Consider the following 21333-nt stretch of genomic DNA (forward strand, 5'->3'; position numbering starts at 1 on the left):
GGTGGCAGGAGCTCCCCGTACAAGGAGGGGGGTTGCCACTGGAGGTCACTAGGAAGGACAACAAGACTCCATCCTGGGGGTCAGGAGGGGGAATCCATCCCTCAGAGGTGGGCAGGGGCTGGGTGGAAATGCTGCTGGTTCCAGGGGCCGTTAATCCCCCCTGATTCCTCGGAGGCGTCTGAGTCTCAGACAGGTTCTCGTTCCCTTGCAGCAGGAGGACGTCACGGCCAATGTGATGCGCCAGCTCCGTATCATGCGGCACTTGCGCCAGGTGCCCGAGGCGCTGCAGGGCCTGTGCCTCTGAGGCCACCAGCAACTCCCGCTCCCTGCTGCAGGTACTGCTCTGGCTCTCTGTAAATGGGGAGCTAGTGGAAGGGGAAATGGAGCCCCCTGGCACTCACAGAAAGCTGATTACAGAATGAGCCCGAACTGAGAGGCACCATATCCGCCCCCCTAAAGAGCCAGACTTCGGTGGTGATACAGCCCAGCTGGGGTAGCAACAGGATTGAGAACGAGGTAGGAAGTTCAGAGCAGCAAGGAAAGCCTGGAGGGGAACTTGAGAAGAGAGGTTGGAAAAGTGCAGCAAAGAGAAAGGTGCAGACCTAGCTGTTGGGTCCAGGGCCCTGAGCTGCTATCAATGTCAGGGTGGGACTGGGTTCCCCTACCGGCCCCAGAGGAGGCGGCGTACACGCACCTGGAGAGGGTTCCCAAGCCCAGCAAGGGGGCTACAGGCTGAGCAAGTGCCCCAGCGATGGCAGAAGGACTTCTGTCTGTGGAAAGACCTCTTTGGACTTTTAGTGTGAGGCAAGCTGGGCCCCAGAAGGGTGGACTAAAGGTGGTGACCTGGCCGGAGTTACCAGGCAGAGAAACTGCCGTGGTGCTGGAGCGACCATGGATGGGGGACGCTAGCCCAGCGAGAGGGCTGTGATGCCATGCCTGGCCGCCGGGGGACACCTAACGATGAGTAGATTCATTTATGATTGGCATAGTTAGCAGGATTGAGTTCCCCCTGTGATCCGTGAGGGAAGTCTTGGTTGCTGAAGGAATCATAGAATATCAGGGTTGGAAGGGACCTCCGGAGGTCATCTAGTCCAACTCCCTGCTCAAAGCAGGACCAATCCCCAGACAGTTTTTTGCCCTGATCCCTAAATGGCCTCCTCAAGGATTGAGCTCACAACCCCGGGTTTAGCAGGCCAATGCTCAAACCACTGAGCTATCCCTCCCCCAAGCAGGTGTATCAAGGAACCAAGCTGGTCGCTGGATTTCCCACTTCAGTTCCAGGGACTGGCTAAGCAGCCAAAGCAGATCTAGGGGTTTCTCCAGCAGCTCCTAGAAGACCAACAGACGCAGAAGGAAGTGCAGGTGGAGCTACAGACGCAACAGCAGCAATACCTGTGAGAGATCCTGCAAAGGGAAATCAACCCAGGGTCTGCTATGCCCATGGACAAAAAGAGCAGAGAAGAAGAGCATGCCTGGGCTGTGCTGAGAAGGTTAGCCCAGGGAGAAGGGCATGAGAAAGTGTACAAGCGTGGCCTAATGCCAAGATGGGAGCAAGAGTTCTTTGTTTTGGGGGCAGAGAAGCAGGCCATATCAAAAGACACGGCCTGCTTAGGAAATTGCTGAGTGGCTGAACGAGGGGCCAGGGCCCTAAGAAGTTAGAAAGGAGAAGGTGTCCTCTGACACAAACCCCCATGAGGCAGGCAAGGTGGAGGTGGCTGGGGTGGCCATGGACCTTGCAGACCCTCCACCAACACCCCCTGTCGGGTGCTGCAGGGAGATGAAGGACGAAATGATTGGCCCAGAGATGAAGCAGACTGGAGGAGGGACAAACACAAGGGTGGAGCAGTCCATGGTGGGTTCTCAGACCCTGACCGAAAAGGTTTTGGCAGATGCAGCGGCAGTAGCAAAAAGGCAACAGAAGACGCTAAAGGCTTCAGAAGAGGCTCTGCAAGCAGCTGTTCATGAGACTGAGTGGCTGCAGGAAGAGCGTCGGGATACTGCAGAAGAGAAGGTTTGCCCCGAGCGAGCTGGCAGTGGAGCTGCAGACACTGCGCACAGGCTGTACCAGCGCGCAGCCGGTGACAGCGATGAGATGAGGAGGGATGAAGCTTGGAGAAGAACAGAACTTGCCCCCGCGTGGGCCAGGTTCTAAGGAGGAGGGTATATAACGGGGGGCTTGGCCTGTGGGCCATAAAGCCTGGAGCTAGGCCAAATGGATTACAGAGTGAGCTCCAGCTGAGGGGAAACCAGGGGAAACCGCAACAAAGGTACAGGAGCAGGCCTAGCTGTTGGGTACAGGGCCTTGGGGCAGAACCTAGAATCCAGGGTAGGACTGGTTCTCCCACGGTCTCTAAGGAAGGGGATGTACAGGACCATAGAAAGGGCTACCAAGGCCAGCAAGGGCAGGCCGAGCCAAAGTCAGGCTGAGGAAAAGCCCCCAAGGGATAGAGGATCTTATTTCAGTTAAAGACATTTTTTGACTTTTAGTTTGGGATGAGCGCGACCCAGGAAGGAGTGGGACTAAAAGATGGTCGCCTGGCCGAAGGGCTGAGTTCCCAGCCAAAAACCTGCTGGTGGAGGTGCTAGCCCAAGAAATCTGTGACTCCAGGCCTTGAAGGAAGGGGCACCTATCGGTGAGTGACCTCTGTTACAAGCCTGCTTCCATTGTGGAAACAGCCTGGTATTGGAGAGTGGTGGGGATGGCCTGTGGGAGAGGATGGCTGGAGGGGTCATACAGGAGGGGCAGCAGCGTCCAGTGAGGAGATCAGGGAACGGGTTGTTTGCAGTCCTGCCACTGAGCGGTAACGTGATCCTGGCCAGGTCACTCTCCCACCTGGTTCCTCACTTTCTCTTTGAAATGGGGATCATCACGACCCACATTAAGAAAGGGCTTGATCCTCTGCTCTTGCTTCCCAAATCCCTGCCCTCCTTGCCCCACACAGGCCTCTGCCCTGTTGCTCAAACTCCCATGCACATGTTAGTGCCTGTGTCACCCCCGCAACTGCAAGGTCTCATGTACAGTCTCCTGCCAGTAAAATGAAGCTGCCACTAGATCCAGAATAGGAATCGCAGTTCCTGTGCGCTGCCCTGAATGGAGTCCAGACCCTGGGCATGGGGAAGGCCAACGCTCACATCCAGGTAGATCATCAACCTACTCCTCTGTCCCAGGAGCAGGAAGGCCTCTGGTTCGTGCTCCCTTCGGTAGCTGGAGCTGCTGAGTTGGGAGTGTGGTGGGTAGAGATGGGAACAGGCCATAGGATGAATCAAGTGTCAGGGAGAGACTCCCCTTGTATGGGAGATGATGTTGCCCCTCTGTGGGGAATCCCTTCCTTGCAGATGCTGGGCTTTGGGTCCTGGACTCTGCCAGGAAGCCCAGCTCCCATCCCTAGCAGCTTGGCTGTTCCCTACACTGCTGTGCACCAGGCCCTCTGCAGAGAGCTGCTCTGGGCAAGGACTACAGAGCCTGCTGTCATCCTGGCAGGTGTCACCCCAGGTTCCATAATCCTGACCCCTGGTCTCCCTCCGCTGGCAGGCTCTGAGCAAGGCCTGCCCAGAGAACATGGATGACGAGCTCTCGATCCTGCTGACAGCACCCCCCAGCACAGACAAACTCCAGCACATCTTGGAGGTGAGCAGAATGGGGAGGGGCCGCAGGGGTTTTACCTTAGCCCTGGGGACTCCTAGAAAGAAGAGACTGGAAAATCCATGTTTCTATTGGATCCTTCTGAGTATGCATTTGTGATATAAACTCACTGGGTGACCTTGGGGTAACTCACTTCCCCCTTACGGCATCAGTCTTCTCCACTATCAAATCTACACTGGGGAAGAAGGACAGAAGCCCCGACAATCACCTTCACCTCTGGGTGTCTGGTCCTGGGAGCCGAAACCAACTGGACTATCTGCCCCATCTCCTAAACTGCCCTGTCTTTCCCTCCTAGGGCCTTGTCCTTAGTGCTCAGCCTGGCCCCTTCCCAGCTTGTCCCTTGGGGTCTCTCTCCTTGCTGAGCACAGGCTGCCCTTCTATTTCTCAGGAGGCCTGGGTCCTAGTCACAGGCTGCGTCTTGTCACGTGACCCCCACACTTATTCCCTTCACCCTAGGGAGCTGCATCACCTGGGCCAGGTGCAGTTGAGCTCCAACCCCTTTCCTGGCCATCTCACCCTGGGACAGGTTGAAACTGGTAACCTGTGGGTAACAGTAACTGGTTGCTCCCAAAGGTGCTGAAGACACAATGGAAGAGGAAATCCTTTGGCCTGGATTGAAATTATTCCGACTGAAAGTGAATGAGAGAAAATAGGTCCAGAGTTCTCTTCCTAGCAGCAGAAAATGTAGCGATTGATAGAGGTTCAGGTCAGAAAGGACCATTATGTGCATCTAGTCGCCCTTCCTGTATAACTCAGGGCTAGAATGTGACCAAGTGGTTCCTTCAGCCAACCATAGCATGGGACTGAGCCAGAGCACGTCTTTTGGAACGACATCCACATGCAGGAGAGCCAGCTGGCTACCAAAAAATCTCTCTTCTGCAGTGACGTGGGGTTAAGGGACACGGGGGAAAAGACATGGCGGCTGTGACTAAACTTAGAGCAGGGTGGGAAACCGAGACACAGTTGGGACCAGTCTACACTACAGGTCTGTCGTGCATTTGTAATCTGCTGACCCCCACATGTTGTTCAGAGCCTATGGACAACACAGCGCCTAAAGTGTGTTTGTTCTCTGCTTATCCCGTATGTACCAGCAGGGCTGGACGGCCTTTCTCACTGTGCTGTGGGGAGCAGGTCCTGGGTACTAAGGGTCTGAAGAAGCTCTCAAGGACTAATTTTTTAAAATAATTGTTATCAATGAATTGGGAAAAAACATACAATCACTGCGGATAAGATTGGGGGGTGACAAAATACAGGCAGAGTGGTAATTCCTGATGGCGAGAGGGCAGTGATATACAGCGATCTGGCTCATTCTGCCAGCTGGACCCATTCAAAGAAAACAAGTTTGAGCAGAGCCATCATTAGACGTAGGAGAAGAGCCGTGAGTAGGATAGGGAGGTGACACAGCAGCAGTGAGACTGCTATTAGAATACTGCCTCCAGTCTTGGTGTCCTCCTTTGAAAAAGATGGTCCTAGAAATTGGAGCTGGGGCAGCAAAGAGCCACCAAATGTTCTGAGGGCTGGAGAAAAATGCCTTCTAGTCAGCTCTTGAAAGAGCTCAACCTGTTTAGCTTATCAAAAGAAGATTGAAAGGTGACTTCACTGAAGTGTTGAAATGCGTTAATGGAGAGAAAATACTGGGTATTAAAGGGCTCTTTAATCGAGCAGAGAAAGGCAGAACAAGACCCAATGGCTGGAAGGTGAAAAGAGACAAATTCCTATGACAAATAAGGCACAAATATTCAAGAGCGAGGATGATTGACCACAGGAAGAAGCTACCATGGAAAGTGGTGGATTCTCCATCTCTTGATGTCATTTAATAAAGACTAGATGCCTTTCCGGAATGTGTTTGCCCCAAAAGTAGCTATTGTGGTAGACAGGAGGCCTGTGATATGCAGGGGGTCAGATTAGATGCTCTAACGGTCTCTGCTGCCCATAAAGTCTACTCATTTCTGAGAAACCGAGTGTAGCATTGGGAGCAGCCTCTGCTTATTAAACAATCAGTTTGTCAGCACCTGCAGGACAATTTGGTTCTTAGGACTAGTGAGCATGGACTTGTCAAGAACAAATCATTCCAGACCAATCCTAGCTCCTTCTTTGGCAGGCTTAGGGGCCTAGTGGAGGTGGGTAAACAGTAGATGTGATCTATCTTGGTGTTAATAAGGCTTTGACACAGTCCCATAGGACATTCTCACAAGCAAACAGATGCTGCTTAGCACTGTCAGAGCAGCTTTTGCTGGGGGATTCTCCCAGCACTTTCCAATAGTGGGAAAGTATGAAATCCCCATTTGACTGCTGGGGACAGAGCCTAGATGGGGCAGCAACTTACCCCAAGTCCCACAGGTCAATAGGAAACCAGCAATGGAACCCAGGAGTCCTGACTCCCGGTTCCCTGCTCCAATCATTCCAGCGGAGCACACTCCCTCTCAAAGCAGGGGGACCGGACAGGAGGGCCTGGTTGTAATTGCCAGCTGTGGGAGGGAGTGTGCAGCAGTGGTTAGTGAAGGGGCCTGGAAATAAGGACTGCTGGGTCTATTGGAGAGTGTCACTAGGAGCAGTGCATAAGATGAGGTGTCCTATCATGTTTACTCAGATCAGATTAGGACATAATAGAATGGCTGAAATAGTTTATTTGATTTGTATTGTATTATTTTGCAATTGTTAAGAGCAGCAACTACTTAGCTCAGACTGAAGCATCTTATCTAATTTTTGAGATCTAAGTGTCTCCTCTTTGAGTGCCACGAGACAAGTTAACACATTGTGACAAAGAATTTTCATTGCCACTTGTTATGATTTCAAGAAACAAACTGGTTTAGTTTGAATAGGATTTTCGGTCAGAAACGGTTTCAATGAAATTTCCCCACCATCTCGATTCCTGGGCTCTATCTCTGCCTTTCGGGGGGGGAGGGGATGCTGTCTGTTAGAACAAGAGTCTGATTTGGATAGGGATAGAGACCTCTTCGATCTTTTTAATGAAGTAAATACTAATGGGAATTGTGTGATCATGGGAGACTTTAACTGATGTCAGCATCTCTCTGTGAGGTCACCACCTCCCCAGCACCCTTGACCAATAGGCTGAGGTCCTGCAAAAGGCCTTTGTGATGTCACTGTCACACCCACCCCTCCCCTGCCGTGCTAATGTCCTGCCGCAGGCCAGACCCTTTGGAGGTTTGAGCTACTCCCTGTGGATCACCCCGCTCAATGAGTGTTCATTCTAGGAAGCAAGCCGGCTAGACAGTAAAACAGCAGAGGCTGCTCCCAATGCTACACTCGGTTTCTCAGAAATGAGTAGACTTTATGGGCAGAAGAGACAGTTAGAGCATCTAATCTGACCCCCTGCATATCACAGGCCTTTCTGCACCATATGGGGCAGGCAGAGCTCTGCCTGGGCGCAGGGGGAATGGGATGGGGGTAGATCAAGGAAAGGGGGGAGGGGAATGGGTGTGAGGGAAAGAGCTCCTGTCCCAGATGAAGGAATTTGGGGGCAGAGGAAAGGACCCTGCTCCACAGAGAGGGGAGAGGGTTTCTGTGAGTGCCAGGGGGCTCCATTTCCCCTTCCACTAGCTCCCCATTTACAGAGAGCCAGAGCAGTACCTGCAGCAGGGAGCGGGAGTTGCTGGTGGCCTCAGAGGCACAGGCCCTGCAGCGCCTCGGGCACCTGGCGCAAGTGCCGCATGATACGGAGCTGGCGCATCACATTGGCCGTGACGTCCTCCTGCTGCAAGGGAACGAGAACCTGTCTGAGACTCAGACGCCTGCGAGGAATCAGGGGGGATTAACGGCCCCTGGAACCAGCAGCATTTCCACCCAACCCTGCCCACTTCTGAGGGATGGATTTCCCCTGCTGACCCCCAGTATGGAGTCTTGTTGTCCGTCCTAGTGACCTCCAGTGGCAACCCCCCTCCTTGTACGGGGAGCTCCTGCCACTTCCCCCTCAGTGCCCCTGACAGCTGTTCCACCTCCAATCCACAGCTCAAGTTCTCAGACCCCTCTCCTCCAGCCCCACCCAGGTTGGGTAGGGAGGGGACTGTAGCGGGGGGGGCAGGAGGGATTCTGGCAGCAGTGAAGTGGGATGTGGGGAGGTTGAGACCTTTCCCCAAGTCACCCCAGCCACTAATGCTGAAGCCGGAGGATGGCAGCCCTGGTGAATGGGACGGATCGGCAGCCCCTGCTGACTAGGGTTACCATACGTCCGGTTTTTCCCGGACATGTCCTGCTTTTCGGCAATCAAACCCCCGTCCGGGGGGAATTGCCGAAAAGCCAAACATGTCCGGGAAAATGCCGGCCGGGCACTTCCCCTCCCACGGCTGCTCCGCTCCTTCCCTCTCAGACTTTAAGAGCCGAGCTGCCCGAGCCAGCGCTACCGGCTTCGGGCATCCCCCCCTGCCTCTGGACCCCGAGCCGTCGGCCAGGCACTTCCCTTCCCGGGCTCCAGCTGAGCTGCTCCGCTCCTCACCTCTCAAACTTTAAGGCTCCAGCTGCGCTGGGGAAGCGCCGGCCGGGGGCGCAGGGTCTGGGGGCTGCCCGGCAAACCGTGAAGCCGGTAGCGCTGGGGCAGCCCTTTCCCCATGGCTGGGAGTGGGAGGGAGGAGGGGGCGGAGTTAGGGCGGGGAAGGAGCGGAGTTGGGGCGGGGCTAAGGGTGGGGAAATGGGCGGGGCCAGGGCCCTTGGAGGGTCCTCTTTTTTTATTTATTAGACATGGTAACCCTACTTTAAGAGCCGAGCTGCCCGAGCCAGCACTACTGGCTTCGGGCATCCCCCCCTGCCTCCGGACCCCGAGCTGCCGGCCAGGCACTTCCCTTCCCGGGCTCCAGCTGAGTTGCTCCGCTCCTCCCCTCTCAGACTTTAAGAGCCGAGCTGCCCGAGCCGGCGCTACTGGCTTCGGGCATCCCCCCCCTGCCTCCAGACCCCGAGCCGGCGGCCAGGCACTTCCCTTCCCGGGCTCCAGCTGAGCTGCTCCGCTCCTCCCCTCTCAGACTTTAAGGTTCCAGCTGCGCTGGGGTAGCGCCGGCCGGGGGCGCAGAGTCTGGGGGCTGCCCGGCAAACCGTGAAGCCGGTAGCGCTGGGGCAACCCTTTCCCCATGGCTGGGAGTGGGAGGGAGGAGAGGGCAGAGTTAGGGCGGGGAAGGAGCGGAGTTGGGGCGGGGCTAAGGGTGGGGAAATGGGCGGGGCCAGGGCCCGTGGAGGGTCCTCTTTTTTTATTTATTAGACATGGTAACCCTACTGCTTACTGAATCCTCCTGTTCTCTCCAGAACGGGTCCAGCCTTGCCAGCAGCAGGACAAGCGTCCCTGCCCATGTGCCTCAGCCCTGCCTGGTCAGACGCCATCACCCGTCAGTCCTTGGCCTCCCAGGCTGCCAGTGATGGGAGCAACTCTGGGTGGTGGCTCGGGTGACACAGACACCAGACCACTAGGAATTGGGTGCGGCCCTGTGGGACAGGAGAGTCTCGCAGAGGGCACTTGGGGGACTCTCCTGCCCTTCCCAAGAGCGATAGCACCCTGTCCTAAGAACATAAGTCTGGGATGAGGCAAAGCTTGTCATTAATTAGCCTGGCTAAAGAGCTGGGTGGAGCTGCTCCGCGGACAAGCTGGCTCGCTCCTGCTCATGGAGGTGAATTCATCTCCCTTCCCAGGAGCACCTGCTCTCCCTTTCATTCCCCACCAGGCTCCTTGTGCCAGGCCAGCGAATGACCACAGGATGGGAATGAGGCCTGGGCCCCGCCCCAATCTCCTGAGTCTAATGCAGCTGCTCACCTTGTCCCCCATCAGCTGCTGGGTTTCCCCCAGGAGGGAGTAGGTGACATGGAGAGAGACACAAACACATTTGTCCTTCTGGTTGCAGGGCTTGTGTCCTTCCAATCCCATTGGTGGCTGCACAGTGGGCAGAGTCCTCGCTGCGTGCCCGGCCCAACAGAATTGCAGGGCGTGGTGTGGAACACAGAAAGAGATAGAGAGACTCATCCTCCAGCCGGGGTCAGTCTGAGAGAAATTGGCTGGGGTCCCAGTCTCACTCTTCTAGCGGGTGCCATTTCCCAGCTGGGTTCCTTACCCCTCTGGTGCAGCAGCAGCTGGTAGAGCCGGTAAACCCCCTCCCTGGCCTGCCGGCTGATGTCCTTGGCTGGGTCACTGACGGACAGAGCCAGCTGTGCCATGTGGTGACCCATCCTGGGGAATTCCGCTGAGTTCTAATGGACGGGAGAGGGGACTCCATCAGCATTTTCCTGTCAGCTCCCAGTCCTCCCCGGGCCAGGACTCTCCTTCCCCTCAGCCCCTCTGCAGGAGATGCTAGAGGATAGGAGCTAGAGCCAGACCCTTAATTTCCTCTGCCCCCAAGGAAGCCTGGAGCACAGGGCTGTGGGCAGGGCCCTCCATGAGGACTTGCTTCCCCAGCTGCTCCAGGATGACAGGGAGGCATGAACCTGGAGCACAGTCCCCTTAAAAGCCCAGAGTCACCACTTAACTAGGACAAGAAGAACTTGACTCAAGCCAGGCTCACTCTCTGCTCTGACTCTGCCTCCCCAAGAGGAACACTCCTAACCCACAGCCCCTGCAGCAGCAGATCCTACAGCCCGTCGGAGCCAGATCACCTACGCCTGGAGTCAGGAAGCTGGGGTCAGAGGTCACTTACGTCAAACTCAGGGAGGGTGATGGTGGATCTGAGCAGGGCCGTGCTGCTCTTAACGGCCCTGGCTCTCTCTCGCGGCACCCTGGACACGATCCAGTAGTTAATGTGCTGTGGGGAAAGGAGGCATTGCACTGACTGCCCTGACCAAGGATGCCCACTGGGGGCCCGGCTAGGAGGACAGACTGGAAAATAGATCTAAGAGTGAAGGTAAAATTGCCCCCACCCCTCTCATCGGGCTCACCTCCAAGATGTACTGGAGGCTGTCGGTGTCTGGGGACTCTGCCAGCAGGTTCCCCAGCATGGCGTCCAGGAGGTCTGGCAAGACCCTAGGCAGATCCTGAAAGCAAGGGACAGCCATGGGTCAGAGTTAGGGAAACTGGGGCTACACCTGCCACAGGATGGGAAGTGGGCTCTCTGGGAAGCACTGGTGTGACCCCCAAACACATATCCTGGCCTCTCTCATTCACATCCCACTGCAGGCAATTAGCAAGGACTCATGGCAGGATGACAGCTGGCTCTTCAATCCATGACTTTAGCTGATCTACCTGGACGTGGGTGGTGTCCTTCTCCGTGCCCAGGGTGAAGACGGCGTGCAGGGCAGCTTGGAGGAGGTGGGTCTCCAGCTCTGGCTCCAGGGCAGGTGTCATGGTGCTGGCAAGAGAGAGGAGCCAGTATTAGACTGTGCAGTGCGGGGATGGGACTGGCACCAACACGCAGGTTAAACTGCAGGGAAATAGGCACAGGCTGGCAAGAAGGGAAACTGAGGCACCGAGCCAGGGAATGACAAGGCCAAGGTTTCTCAGACAGACAGTGGCAGGGCAGGAATAGCCCCTGTTCCCTGGACCCTTCTGCCCCTCCTGTATCTGATCCTGGGAGTGAGCCTCACCCCAAAGCCATTGCAATGTTACTGGAGTGAAAAGAACAGCCCAGCCAGGAGAGAGTGACCCTTCCCCCCACCTCTGCCAGAGGAGCCACCCTTGGGCGGTGACCTGGGAGTGGGAGGGGCAGTGACTCCCAGCCCTGCGCCTGAGCAGCACTGGGGTTAGGGGAACCGGGCCGGAGGGTCTCGGTACCTGAGGTTGCCCACAGCAATCAGGGAGTTAGCGAGGACGGCGCCGGGTGGAGAGTTATCAGGCAGCTCCTCAATGAGCTCCTGTGAGACCCAAAGGAGACAAAGGAGCGTGTGAGATTCGGGCCTCACTGACACTTCCCAGTGAGGAGATTACACAGCCAGGGCCCCACACAGCCAGCAGGATCCCCCCACCTGCCCCCCGCTCCTCCGATTCCTGCCCAATAGTGACCACTCTCCGAATTTCTCCCGTCTCTTCTCCCCAGTCTTCAGCCCCAGCAATCCCTGCCCTCAGCTGCCCCTCCAGCACCAGCCATCCCCCATCCATTGGCCTGGGGAGACCCCTGCCCCTCCCATGTCTCTGTCTTTCCTCCAGCTGCTGGGCGCCGTGTCTCGCTCACCACAATCCTCTCCGCCACAGCTGCCTTGCAGCAGTGTGGCTCCAGTGTGTCCAGCCCTCTCTGCTGTGCAGCGAGACGCGGGGTGGATGGCGTGCAGGAACACGAGCTGCTGGGCCTCCTCCTGCACCCACCAGGAGTGGGGTTAGGGGAGAGAGAGCCAGTTAGCCAGGGACCTCCCTGCCCCCACACAGCAGCTGCAGGACTCAGGCCTGAATGGGGGATAGTGGGGGACCTGCCCATTGTCCAAATCACCCACCACTCCACCACAAGCAGGGTCAGGAACTGGGACAGTGCCTGTGGGGGGAGGAGACCTGGCTGGTGTGTGACAGACACCCCCACCTCTGGGGTCCCAGATCATGGAGGAGAAAGGTCCCCATTAGGGCTGGTAGATCATCAGGGACAAGACCCTCTGCAGGGGGTCAGGTGCTGGGAAGGGGCAGGACAGTCTCGGTTCCAGCACAGCTGGGGTACGTTTGTACCTTTTCTCCGTCTTGGAGCTGCTCTTGGATGTTATTGAGAGCAGCCTCCTCTGTGGCCACGTCCACCCATTCCTCCTCCTCGTCCCCTGAGTCCCTGGCGGTCCCTGCACCAGGGAGAGAAGGGGACAGGGTGACCCCTGCTGCCACTCGGGGGGAAGGATAGGGGCACGGTGGGGCAATGTGTCCCCTTCCCACCTCCAGGATCCAGGGCAGATCGGGCCCCACACTCCCCCGTCTCAGTGATGCCTTCAGCCCCCAACTCCTTCAGAAGCCCATAGCAAAGAGACCCCCCCATGCTGTCCTGGACTCCCTGGGAGGTGCCTCCCCCCAACTGGAGCACCAAGGACCAAAGTGGCAGCATCTAGTGTCAGTGGGGTTCATGTGGCTCAGGCCAGACCCCTGGGCTGGGGACCCACCCCCATAACACTGATCGAGGGCCTGGGCCCAGGGTGTTCACAGCCCCGCCCTCACCTCTCCCTGAGCCCATCCTGACTCCTCACCTGGAACAAAGCTGCGGCGTCCATCGGCCTCGCTGCTGCCCGAGTCCCAGGCACTGCTGCTGTCCCATGGGGAGCGGGCCGAGCTGCTGGTGGTGGGACAGGGATCCTCCACCTCCTGCCCTGGGGAGGCTGGAAGGTCCTCACTGACCGGGCAGGGCGATGCCTCCTGCTGGGAATCAGGGCTGGGCTCCTGGGGCTGGTGCTTCCCACACAACAAGCCCCAGAGTCACCCAGTCCGGCTCCCCTCCTGCGCTGGGTCCTGCCTGCCCAGCCGCAGCCTGGCCCAGCTCCATTTCGACCTGGCCTCTCCCACCTCGGTGCCTGCCCTGGGAGCGGGTTTTCTCCGCCAGAAGGCTGGGCACTTCCACCTCCTGGCCTGGCCGGGAGCTCCTTCCCCGCCAGTGGGGACGGAGGAGCCGCTCTGCTCCCGGGGAAGATGGCAGCTGCTTCCCTCAGGCTCTGGGGCCACCTGCAGAGCCTTCTTCCTGAACATCCTCAGGAGCCTGGCCATCCTGGAACCGAGCGGGGAGCGGGCGTGAGTCTGGGGTCAAGGCAGCCGCTCACTAACCAGCCTGTTTGGTCCCTCCCCATCCCTGCCCCAGCCAGAGCAGCTCTTCCTCCCCCACAGGGGTGCATGTAATGCAATCTACACGCACTGGCAGGAGTTCATTGCATGATCTGCTCCCAGCGTTCCCCCTCGTCACCCCTGGGGCTGCAATGACCGGGGAGTCTCCTCCTTTTCCATCACTGGATTCAGTCACTTTGGACAAGCAGCTCCCTCCTGCCGTCCCAGGCCACACTCCCCCCCAGGCTAGAGAAGGAACAGAACCCAGGAGTCCAGACTTCTCCTGGGAAACCATTCCCCACGTCAAAGTCCCGAGGCAGAGCAAGGCCAGGACCCCCGCCTTTCACATTGATTTCCATGCTCAGCAGCTCACAGGGTCTGGCCCAGCTCAGAGACACTCAGCCTGGGGAACGGTCTCCCACAAGGGAAGGGTTGGGAGCCCCATTGCTGGGACATTTCCAAACACACTGGAGACGGCTCTGGAGAAGCCCCTCCCCGGTCTGAGAGCGAGGGGCTCCTGGGGGCGGTTTGCAAATCCAATCTCCTTTGGGAGAGATTCTTTCCCCCTCTTTTTGCCTCTCCCCAGACAGACAGGGGACGCCAATGGGGAACCCTAATGCCACTCACTTGCTCTGCTGACGGAGCGATGGATGGAGGATGTTCAGTGTCATCCCTCGCCCTTCTCCTCACTCCCCAAAGCCAAGGCAGGCTGGAGAGGGTGGTGGTGACCTGAGGAGTTACCCTGCCCAGCCAGCAGGCAGGGGGATAGCACTGGGCGATCGACTGGCTGTGAAAACAAGAGTCTGTTTTATTGCCAAGGGACAGAGAAACTCGGCCAGCAGCAGGGGGTGCAGAACACTGGCCTAGTGCGGGGGTGACAGCGCCTCCGGGATCCTGACATCCCGGCACTTTTCACACCTTCCTGGAGCCTCCCAACCCCCCTAGTCTGTAGGGGCTGCGACCCCAACCCCACTGATGAGAACCAGGCCTGGGGCGGGGAAGCTACTGGCTCAGGGTCACACCAAGTGTCAGAGCCAGGGATGGGACCCAGCAGTCCTTATTTCCAGGCCCCTTCACTAACCACTGCTGCACACTCCCTCCCACAGCTGGCAATTACAACCAGGCCCTCCTGTCCGGTCCCCCTGCTTTGAGAGGGAGTGTGCTCCGCTGGAATGATTGGAGCAGGGAACTGGGAGTCAGGACTCCTGGGTTCCATTGCTGGTTTCCTATTGACCTGTGGGACTTGGGGTAAGTTGCTGCCCCATCTAGGCTCTGTCCCCAGCAGTCAAATGGGGATTTCATACTTTCCCACTATTGGAAAGTGCTGGGAGAATCCCCCAGCAAAAGCTGCTCTGACAGTGCTAAGCAGCATCTGACCATTAGAGGTCGGAGCGCACTGCCCAGGAGGAGGAGTGTTTGGTTCCGGGCTGTTGGAGTACGGGCTTGCAACCATCTGTGCACACATATTATACTAATTGCATCTAGACCACATCTCCCTAGTTTGTTTGTGAGAATGTCCTTATTAACACCAAGATGGACCACATCTACTGTTTACCCACCTCCACTAGGCCCGTAACCCTGCCAAAGAAGGAGCTAGGATTGGTTTGGAATGATTTGTTCTTGACAAGTCCATGCTCACTAGTCCTAAGAACCAAATTGTCCTGTAGGTGCTGACAAACTGATTGTTTAATAAGGAGTTCCAGTATCTTTCCAGGTATGTTAATGGATGGGAAGACGTTCTTTTTCAGGGATCTCTGACGAGAACTGGGGCACAGCACTTAGTTTGCTGAGGCCATAAAATGGAGACAGGCACCTCTTCTCTTCTCCCAGCACCCCAGATACCTAAAAGGGTGGGACTCACATCCCTCAATGGGCTTTAAAAAAGACAATGGTTACAATCTGGCCCCAACCATTTCTGGTTTCTGCAGACTAGATGTTTTAGCAAAGTTTAGAATTCCTTGGTGCTCAACACCGTGAAACTCCCCTTTCTCCTTTACAAAGGGCTTTAACGCCCCTTATCTCACCCACGCTCTCGACTGCCCAAAGTTGGAGAATTGTTCCTGTTCCCACTGCAGAGCACCCCCCACGAAACACACACAGAGTCCTCCTGGTGGTGGGAGGGGAACAGAGGAAAGGACAGAAAATGTAAGAGATGAAGAGAAAGGAGGGAGGGATGGAGGAAAAGGTAAAAGAAAAAGGACAAACCCTAATGTCCCCAGTGATTCTAAGGGACAAAATCCCAGGTGGGGAATAAAATTTGACCACCTTAAGCTAGTGTTTTCCATGCCTAGAATTCAGCTGGCGCCAGATGCATCAGACTGAACAGGTTCCAAACCTCTCGGAGGCTCTTACCTTCTAAACAGGGACGTCAGTTTTCTAGTAAAATCAGGAAAAAGAAAAGAGAAAACTCAAAAGAGGTTCCTCCTGGCGCTCATGTACGTGAACCTAAATACTCTCTCAGTCCTCAAAGAGAGACCTCGAGCAGGAGACTTGCTGAAGCAAAGCTACAGGGGACTCTGAGGTTTCCCTGGCCCTGCGCCCCTGTCCTGCCTGGCTGATGTCAGCATCTCTCTGTGAGGTCACCACCTCCCCAGCACCTTTGACCAATAGGCTGACGTCCTGCAAAAGGCCTTTGTGATGTCACTGCCACACCCACTCCTTCCCTGCAGTGCTAATGTTCTGCCACAGGGCAGACACTTTGGAGGTTTGAGCTACACAAAGAGGAGACACTTAGATCTCAAAAATTAGATGAGATGTTTCAGTCTGAGCTAAGTAGTTGCTGCTCTTAACAATTGCAACATAATAAAATACAAATAAAATAGACTATTTCAGCCATTCTATTATGTCATAATCTGATCTGAGTAAACATGATGGGACACCTCATCTTATGCACTGCTCCTAGTGACACTCTCCAATAGATCCCCATCCTCCACCCGCCTGGAGGTAGGTAGGGGCGGATTGTTATCCCTACTTGAAAGAGGGAGAAGCTAAGGCTGAGAAAGGAGAATTGACTTGTCTTAAGTCACACAGCCAGTCCGTGGCTGAGTTGGGAATAGGACCCAAGAGCCCTGATTTTCAAACTAACCATCGGATCTTGAATTTCAGACATTGAATGACCTGAATAAAGTGCTCTCAAGTGAGTTCCAGACCAGCAAGAGTTCATAGTAATTATTCAGCAAGTATTTTAGGAGAACTGGAATGGTAGAGAAAATAATGAACTGCAGAGAAGCAGCAAAATTTGTCGAACATATGACTGGTTATGACTATTTACTTGGTCTTAAAAGAAAACAACAGGGACCTGAGTCTCCTCCCTGTCAATAACCCCCTGCTCAGCCAATCAGGGTAGAGACCGAGGGGTGGGAGGATGAGGGTTCTCACCAGAGAGCCCAAAGGATGGCCCAGGTCACCGCTGGGGATCACTGTCTGAGCACTATTTCAACGCCACATTTTTCGGTGGACCTCCCACAATGGGAGTTGTAGAGCACCCCCCACGACACACACACCCCCCTCCTGGTGTTGGGAGGGGAACAGAGGAAAGGACAAAAGAAGTAAGAGATGAAGAGAAAGGAGGGAGGGATGGAGGAAAAGGTAAAAGAAAAAGGACAAACCTTAATGTCCCCAGAGATTCTAAGGGACAAAATCCCAGGTGGGGAATAAAGTTTGGCCACCTTAAGCTAGTGTTTTCCATGCCTAAAATTCAGCTGGCGCCAGATGCAGCAGACTGAACAGGTTCCAAACCTCTCGGAGGCTCTTACCTTCTAAACAGGGACGTCAGTTTTCTAGTAAAATCAGGAAAAAGAAAGGAGAAAACTCAAAAGAGGTTCCTCCTGGTGGTCACATACATGAACCCAAATACTCTCTCAGACATCAAAGAGAGACCTCGAGAAGGAGACTTGCTGAAGCAAAGCCACAGGGGACTCTGAGGTTTCCCTGGCCCTGCGCCCCTGTCCTCCCTGGCTGATGTCAGCATCTCTCTGTGAGGTCACGACCTCCCCTGCACCTTTGGCCAATAGGCTGAGTTCCTGCAAAAGGCCTTTGTGATGTCACTGCCACACCCACTCCTCCCCTGCAGTGCTAATGTCCAGCCACAGGCCAGACCCTTTGGAGGTTTGAGCTACTCCCTGTGGATCACCCCACTCAATGAGTGTTCATTCTAGGAAGCAAGCCGGCTAGCCAGTAAAACATCACAAGCTGCTCCCAATGCTACACTCGGTTTCTCAGAAATGAGTAGACTTTATGGGCAGAAGAGACAGTTAGAGCATCTAATCTGACCCCCTGCATATCACAGGCCTCCTGTCTACCACAATAGCTACTTTTGGGGCAAACACATTCCGGAAAGGCATCTAGTCTTTATTAAATGACATCAAGAGATGGAGAATCCACCACTTTCCATGGTAGCTTCTTCCTGTGGTCAATCATCCTCGCTCTTGAATATTTGTGCCTTATTTGTCATAGGAATTTGTCTCTTTTCACCTTACAGCCATTGGGTCTTGTTCTGCCTTTCTCTGCTAGACTAGAGAGCCCTTTAATACCCAGTATTTTCTCTCCATTAAGGCACTTCAACACTTCAATGAAGTCCCTTTCAATCTTCTTTTGATAAGCTAAACAGGTTGCGCTCTTTCAATAGCTCACTAGAAAGCATTTTTCTCCAGCCCTCAGAACATTTGGTGGCTCTTTGCTGCCCAGCTCCAATTTCTAGGACCATCTTTTTCAAAGGAGGACACCAAGACTGGAGGCAGTATTCCAATAGCAGTCTCACTGCTGCTGTGTCACCTCCCTATCCTACTCACGGCTCTGCTCCTTCGTCTAATGATGGCTTTAGCCCTGTTCACCACAGCATCACACTGGGAGCTCATGTTGAGTGGCTTCTCCACTCTGGCCCCTAAATCCTTTTCAGAGTCACTGCTTTCCTGGATACACGTCCCCATTCTGGAGGTGTGGCCGGCATGCCTTGTGGCTACGTATAGGACCTTGCATTGGGCTCTGCTCAAACTTGTTTTCTTTGAATGGGTCCAGCTGGCCGAATGAGCCAGATCGCTGTATATCACTGCCCTCTCGCCATCAGGAATTACCACTCTGCCTGTATTTTGTCACCCCCCAATCTTATCCGCAGTGATTGTATGTTTTCTCCCAATTTATTGATAACAATTATTTTAAAAAATTAGTCCTTGAGAGCTTCTTCAGACCCTTAGTACCCAGGACCTGCTCCCCACAGCACAGTGAGAAATGCTTTCCAGCCCTGCTGGTACATAGGGGATAAGCACAGAACAAACGTACCTTTAGGAGCTGTGTTGTCCATAGGCTCTGAACAACATGTGGGGGTCAGCAGATTACAAACGCACGACAGACCTGTAGTGTAGACAGGTCCCAACTGTGTCTCGGTTTCCCACCCTGTAAAATGGGGAGAACAAACAAAACCTTGATTAGCTCCATTTGATAGCTGGGGAAACCGAGGCACCCAGCGGTGCAGAGACTCGCTCGTGGTCCCAAAACCAGGAATAGAAAACAGCAGATCTGATAGCCAGGCCTGGGACCTAACCCTGGTTTTCCTGGCCTTGCTGCTCTAAGTTTAGTCACAGCCGCCATGTCTTTTCCCCCGTGTCCCTTAACCCCACGTCACTGCAGAAGAGAGATTTTCTGGTAGCCAGCTGGCTCTCCTGCATGTGGATGTCGTTCCAAAAGACGTGCTCTGGCTCAGTCCCATGCTATGGTTGGCTGAAGGAACCACTTGGTCACATTCTAGCCCTGAGTTATACAGGAGGGGCGACTAGATGCACATAATGGTCCTTTCTGACCTGAACCTCTATCAATCGCTACATTTTCTGCTGCTAGGAAGAGAACTCTGGACCTATTTTCTCTCATTCACTTTCAGTCGGAATAATTTCAATCCCGGCCAAAGGATTTCCTCTTCCATTGTGTCTTCAGCACCTTTGGGAGCAACCAGTTACTGTTACCCACAGGTTTCCAGTTTCAACCTGTCCCTGGGTGAGATGGCCAGGAAAGGGGTTGGAGCTCAACTGCACCTAGCCCAGGTGATGCAGCTCCCTAGGGCGAAGGGAATAAGTGTGGGGGTCACGTGACAAGACGCAGCCTGTGACTAGGACCCAGGCCTGCTGAGAGATAGAAGGGCAGCCTGTGCTCAGCCAGGAGAGAGACCCCAAGGGAAGCAGGCATGGGAGGGGCTTGGAGAGTCCTTTAAAGGTCAGGGACAAGCTGGGAAGGGGCCAGGCTGAGCACTAAGGACCGGGCCCTAGGAGGGAAAGACAGGGCAGTTTAGGAGATGGGGCAGATAGTCCAGTTGGTTTCGGCTCCCAGGACCAGACACCCAGAGGTGAAGGTGATTGTCGGGGCTTCTGTCCTTCTTCCCCAGTGTAGATTTGATAGTGGAGAAGACTGATGCCGTAAGCGGGAAGTGAGTTACCCCAAGGTCACCCAGTGAGTTTATATCACGAATGCATACTCGGAAGGATCCAATAGAAACATGGATTTTCCAGTCTCTTCTTTCTAGGAGTCCCCAGGGCTAAGGTAAAACCCCATGCGGTCCCTCCCCATTCTGCTCACCTCCAAGATGTGCTGGAGTTTGTCTGTGCTGGGGGGTGCTGTCAGCAGGATCGAGAGCTCGTCATCCATGTTCTCTGGGCAGGCCTTGCTCAGAGCCTGCCAGCGGAGGGAGACCAGGGGTCAGGAGCCTGCATTAGCCCCGGTGTGCCATTGACCAGGAGCTGGCTGAGGTAAGCGCCGCCTGGCCGGAGCTCGCACCCAGAAACCCTGCCCCAGGTCGGAACCCCCTCCCACACCCAAATTCCCTCCCAGGCTGGGCTGGAGTGAGTGGGGGTGGGGCCTTGGGGAAGGGCATGAAAGGGGTTGGGTCAAGGGCGTTTGGTTTTGTGCAAGTAGAAAGTTGGCAACCCTACTTAAGGACCTTTGAAAAGCAGCCTCCTTTGCACCGCTCCTGATACGAGGGGTCAAGGCGCCCCCGGACATGAGAACCAGAATAGGCCAGAGCAAAACGCTGCGTTAGAAATCGGAGCTCAGGCTGCCAAGCGAACGATAGCTGACAGACAGGAGATGCGGGAATTAAGGTTGTGCCTTCAGCCAGCAACTGGTGTTCATCCGTTTGCACCACACACACACCTGTAGGCAGGGCCACTATTTCCTTGTCTGTCTGCCCGTTTAGCGTCTCTCGGTCCTTACTGTGCCCATCACCGTGTCTGAGTGGCAAACCAAGTGTTTGACGTGTGCATATGAAACTGCCTGACTGGAAGGACATGGTTTGGTGTGGATCAGTGACTGCTGGGGCGATTGGTGGCAGAAGGCTCTGAGGGCCTGGCTCATTCCGACCTGGCTCATTCCAATGGCTTCTACAGCTGAGAGCAGCCCAGTCTCCTGCCTGGGTCCGATGCAAACCAGGAAGTACAGAACCACGGTTAATAAGAACAGCTCAAAAGATCATTTTCGCTGACCCCAGCCCTGCACAGATTTCCAGCTTAGGTTTGCATTTTCAGCAAAAGTTCTTCTTGATTATTTTCTCCCAACCCCCTTCTGCCTCCATAATAGCCAGCCACCCCGTCAGTCGCATCCTGGGGTGCTCCAGGGACAGCGTGTGTGCGTGTATGTGTACGTCTGTACATATGTGTATGTGTACATGTGTGTGCACATGTGAGTGTGCGTGTGTATGTGTGTACATGTACCCCAGTCAGATGTATACATCTGGATTTCCTTTGAAAGAATTTTCAAATTGAGCTGATCAAGTGCAATGGCAAAGCACCCAATTCCTCTGCCCCCCAACTGCCTTCGCTGCTTTAACGTACAACCTGCTCCGCTGACACCTCTGACTCCTGAAAGCCCTAACGCTCCAGGGGTGCAGGCCTTGCCCTGCCCTGCCCTGGCTGCCCCGGGTGTTACCTCGGAGGGAATCGTTCCAGATTAAATGGGTGGCAGGTCCAGGGAAGAACCTTATCTGGGGGGAGGCTGTACCAGACCCGCCCGACCCAGGCAGGCTCCCAGGTACTCTCTGCTTGGGGCTGATAAGGCTTCTTAGCAGTTTCTCTCC

At 55.1% G+C, this 21333-nt stretch overlaps 1 long non-coding RNA gene across 2 annotated transcripts; it reads right to left on the reverse strand.

Moving 5' to 3' along the window:
• Positions 1-11164: 11164 nt before the first annotated feature.
• On the reverse strand, positions 11165-20020 carry LOC135977260 (uncharacterized). Of its 2 annotated transcripts, none has more exons than XR_010594667.1 (3): positions 19842-20020; positions 18558-18671; positions 11165-11419 (listed from the first exon to the last, which is right to left on the reverse strand). It is a non-coding gene; the product is annotated as an uncharacterized LOC135977260 (long non-coding RNA). The 2 variants fall into 2 exon arrangements; XR_010594666.1 differs by lacking the exon at positions 11165-11419 and adding an exon at positions 16841-17059 and having other exon boundaries at positions 19842-20018.
• Between the last annotated feature and the right edge of the window lie 1313 nt (positions 20021-21333).

The sequence above is a fragment of the Chrysemys picta genome, chromosome 23 (genome assembly GCF_011386835.1).
Source record: "Chrysemys picta bellii isolate R12L10 chromosome 23, ASM1138683v2, whole genome shotgun sequence".
Taxonomy (NCBI): domain Eukaryota; kingdom Metazoa; phylum Chordata; order Testudines; family Emydidae; genus Chrysemys; species Chrysemys picta.